At 36.6% G+C, this 4852-nt stretch overlaps 1 long non-coding RNA gene across 7 annotated transcripts; it reads right to left on the bottom strand.

Annotated features, from left to right (window-relative positions):
- Positions 1-1333: 1333 nt before the first annotated feature.
- On the bottom strand, positions 1334-4506 carry LOC113274534. Of its 7 annotated transcripts, none has more exons than XR_003323054.1 (10): positions 4151-4506; positions 3958-4013; positions 3710-3874; positions 3375-3547; positions 2601-2848; positions 2436-2494; positions 2190-2238; positions 2000-2057; positions 1731-1879; positions 1334-1589 (listed from the first exon to the last, which is right to left on the bottom strand). It is a non-coding gene; the product is annotated as an uncharacterized LOC113274534 (long non-coding RNA). The 7 variants fall into 7 exon arrangements; XR_003323056.1 differs by having other exon boundaries at positions 3958-3983; XR_003323053.1 differs by having other exon boundaries at positions 3710-4013.
- Positions 4507-4852: the final 346 nt, after the last annotated feature.

Below are 4852 nucleotides of genomic sequence, written 5' to 3'. Positions count from 1 at the left end.
CCTGTTCAATAGTAGATCCAAGTCTTGCCATCTTCAATTTCAGGATCTTACTTTTTCCAAGATTCTACGAATTTACCACCAGGATTTATCACCCAAAGCTGTTTCTAGCGCCAAAAATGTAGGTGCAGGAAAACCTACAACCACACTCCAATGTATCTAGATTATTTCTCAAGTAATCATAATGAATTCTTTATTAACTTTCAAGGATTATAATTGGATACAATGGATAATAATGACTTTACAATGACTTTACTTCCTCTCCAAACAAACTTTCTCTCTCCTAGTTTTTTGTCTAACACACAGTAAAAGATCTGTCTCTATGTGATGACTTCCTTCCTTTATATAGCGATTCCTCATAGTGGATGACAGCTAAGAGATCCACTATTTTCGGAATCACTATGCGATACATTCGCTCATTTACAATCACTCATTCTCGCACAAACTATACCTCGCATAGAACATCACACTTTACTCGTGATCTTGCTGACATCATCCAATACGTCACTTCAGCTTTGCCATGTGCGATAGTCCTCGCTTACAACAGATAATCCTTACTTCGCATACTTATTGATATGTGCGATATTCCACTCCTACACAAGCCTTGACAGTGGATGCCTTCCACTCATAGCCTATCGTTTAGTGTTAGCCCATCATATACTTCCATTACTTGCCAGTTCTTGTTGTGCTAGCAAACGTTTCAAAACACAATCTAGCAAAGACACTTCAACACATAACTGAAAACCCAACTTAGATTAACAACCCAAAATTATTACATATTTGGGACGGTCCAGCACGTTTATGGCACAGCACAACACGGCACAACACGTGACCGGCCCAGCACGGGCACAACACGTTTGTTTAATGTGTTGTGATGTGCTAGAAAAATAGGCACAGCACAACACGCGGCACAGCACAGCACAACACGCGAAGAAAGCACACCACGTCATGCATAAAATACTACACAATACATCACATTTGATGCATATTTCACAAAAAAATCATTATTTTAGCCAATTTCTGACATTTTATTTTCGTTATGCTAATTTATTTCTATAATAATACACGTACTAACTAAAATATCTCAAAAATATTTATTTTGGAGAACATAAAATAAATGTGCTAGCCCAGCACAACACGACACATCACGTTTATTTTTCTGGCACATCACAGCACGGCACGCCATTTAGCACAGCACGTCTGAATCCTGGCACGGCCCAGCCCAGCACGTAGCACGCTAAACACGTGACTTCATGGGCTGGGTTGCGCTGGACCGGCACGTTTTACACCTCTACGTGTGTCTGTAACAATTGTTGAGCTTCTTACACCCTGATACTTATTTTTTTGTGAACTTACCTTAGATTTTGAATAAAAAATTCGTCAATTCTTGTATATATAAGTACAATGAGAAGCTTGTAAAGATTACCTGGCAAAGTGCTTAGACCCTAAAATTCTTAAAATTCAAGAGAACCCTATATAGAACAGTTCATGTAGCAAATCAATAATCCTTAGGACTTGGATAATCTTTGGCAGTTTATCTAGTTCCCACACCAATCTTCTCTTTGATTGAAACCGTATTAATTCTCTTTCACCTGGGAATTTAAACATAATGTGAGCAAGTGTTATGAGCCTCTGAGTATCAATCCTGCCAAATTCATAAACTTCACTCTCATCGAGGGCTTGTGAATGGAAACTCACAGGGAAGTGATCATGAATCTCCACATTCTTAATACCTGAATATATATTACGCAAGAAGAGTTCCTGAGTTGTATTTTCTTGAAAGCCGCAAATATCAATCCAAACGATCCGGAGTTCAGCACAAAAAAAATTGAGAGCTGAAGATCATCATGTAGTCCATGTTCCTGACCCAATGAAAGTCAACCTGGTACAAATGGTATTTAAAGCCGCAGTTGTTGATATTGCCTATAAACAGCCATTTGAATTATGCCATATCTAGGTATCATAAAAATGAAAACAATTTTTCATTTGCTTTACTTTAGACCTTGGTTTGAGTTGCGATTATGGATTCACGGCAACTTGTGCATTTGTAATATTTTTCCCTGTAGTCATTAAACAAAACCAAAAATAAAATGAAATATTTAACATAACTTGAATCTAAAACTTCTCAAAACGTCGATATATGGTTCTCTTTTACACTTAACTATAAAGTACTGAAAAGAAAGAAACATTACCTTAATTCCATTCGTCAGTTTCCCGGCCTTTTTTAACCTTATCTCCTCCCTACCAAAAAAGGTACAAAGATGCATCAAGTACTTGCCAAAAGAAAGTTTAAATATATGTGAACTATGCTAAATGTATGATTTGTAAGTGTTCTTAAACCACCTCTATTAAATTTACGAATACAGTAGCCGTCGATCCAAATGGATGTAGGTACAAAGAAATACGACGTAAGCAGTATGACTTTTATGCATACATACCTTAGGTTCTGAAGAGTTAGGTCCCGCATCGTGCAATGACCATTGGCTCTATTCATTTCCTGTAAATTTGGCAAAATGATTAGCACCCGTGCAACATTTCTTGAGAAACAGAAACAATTAAATTTCAGCACATATTTTGATTTAATGGATACACTCAAAGAATACCCATAAAATAAGCATTTGCAGATCGTGATTCCAAATCTTCATACTGGGTAAAATTGAGCTTGTTCAACCGAAGTGCAGCGCAGAGGCTTCACCTCGGTATCGATCCCACTTGAAGAAGAGACAGTGGTCACTGCGAGCGGGGCAAAATATCTTCTTTTTCCATACTAGGAAATATATGTCGCCAATGGGAAGCAAGGATCAAATTTCCGGATTAGGTTCTTTGGTACCACCCCGTGCAGTTTCTCGCCCTGCAAAATATAAAAGAGTCATTTAATCAAGTGAGTGAACTGAATCATGGACTGGATAATAGAAAGATGCTTACGCATGTTGACCAAATAAACATATCCAAATTTATTTTTTAAAACTAAGGTCTGTATATGTTTCCGATGGTTATTATCAAAAAGAGTATGACATGTTGTTCAAAAAAGATGCACAATGTTCCAGTTGCAGCTGACAGTGTTGGAAGAAAAATGATTCAAATCACCAACTAAATATAAAATCAAGGAAATGGTCGATTGATTCTAGCTTCAGTTTGATAACCAAGAAAAGAATAATTAAGACCCAGAAAATTAATTGGTGAAAAATCATTGTTGGATTAAGAACCAACATGCACATGATTCTGGCATAGTCTGTCTAGCCAGTACACTCTCTCTATATTAATCTCCATTAGAAGTTGAAAACGGGAACATACATTTTCAAACTGTCTTTATAAGAGCCTTAAATAAGACTACAAAATTTAGATAATTTGAAACTGACATTGCTAGTGTTACTCACATTGTCATCAAGCATGAACACATCCAATTAAACTGGTGACATCATTAATCCCTATGAAATCTAATTCGTCCTAGTTTTGAGATTCGAATGCGGGTCATCGAGGGATTTGCCTTCTTCATCCTCGGCTGTATGTTTGAAAGTTTTGTAGGCGGTTCTGGGAGGTGTTGGAAGAGCTGGTGCAAATTTGGGTACCCATTTGAAGAAATTGCGAGAGAATGGACTCCATATTAGTATGAAAGAAGTTGGTTATATCTTCAGCAACATTATCATCCAAGAAAATTTCTTAAGTTTCCAACAATCAGAGTTGTACGTTTAAAATTGGCGACCATAATTACCTTTAAAATCTAACAATGATATGAAACCAATTTGAATCTGCAGAAATTGGTTTAGGGAATTTGATAATCATGGTTCCTAAAGGACGGCATCTGAATTAAGTTTTTTTTGCGTGCTGCCGAAATGGAGAAGCCCTCATCACCAAAAAGGTTAGTCAAATCAAATCTCTGGGAAAAAAAACATTCAAAATCAAAAGATAACTAATTGAATTTCAAAGGAGAAAAACTAAATGGAACTCTAATTTAGATACCTGGAGATCGACTGGAAAGATATTATCTGGGTGTTAAAATCAATTGAAAATAACATCTGTTATATGAACCAATTTCAATTAAAATCAATCCTGGAATCTATCTCCAAGATGAACCCAAATATTCGTTTCGAACAAAATTTTAACCATGAAACATATCAACAAATTAATATATCACAAAAACCTAATTCAATACCTGTTTCTTCCGCTTTCCATTAGCAGTCTCAGTTTCCCTTAAACATGAATATCAGTTTTCATCGAATCCAACTCACCAAAATCTCATCAATGATCTTGTATTTTATGAACCTGGTACTAATGCTACTGGTTTGTACACCATTTCAATTTCTAATATGATGATTCTGCGAAATCACGGAAAAAACTAATCAGTGAGAGAGAAGAATAAATGTCCGAAAGGGGTGATGATGTCGGTTGCCATTCGTTACAATGATCACATATGTAACCCATGAAAATACATATCCGGGGAGTTTTAATTGAACGGCCTAAACAATGTGGTTGGTAGAAAAAAGTTTGAAGCGTTACAGAAGAACTGAAATTGAATATGGGGAGGTTATGGCTGAAGTTACTACACAGGAGTGGGGAAGATAAAACGTGGAGCCTTTTGATCACTAGGATACTGGGAGGGGAGGAAGATCACGGCCGTTAGTTAGAGAAGCCAATATATCCTGACCGCTTTGTCGTTGACCCAAATTCATTATTCTTATCTCTCTATGGACAGAAGTACCATTTGCATTCTGATTCTCTGAAGATCACACGCTTAAGCGTTGCACAGTAATTGGCCTTACATATTCCATTTGAGATGGTTTTTGCATACGTACTTCATTTTCATTTTATAATGCCATGTGATTATCATATGTTGGATACAATGACTAAAGTCATT

Source organism: Papaver somniferum, chromosome 4 (assembly GCF_003573695.1).
Source record: "Papaver somniferum cultivar HN1 chromosome 4, ASM357369v1, whole genome shotgun sequence".
Taxonomy (NCBI): domain Eukaryota; kingdom Viridiplantae; phylum Streptophyta; class Magnoliopsida; order Ranunculales; family Papaveraceae; genus Papaver; species Papaver somniferum.
Note: the sequence above shows the minus strand (reverse complement) of the source record. Positions and strands in the feature narration are given on the sequence as shown.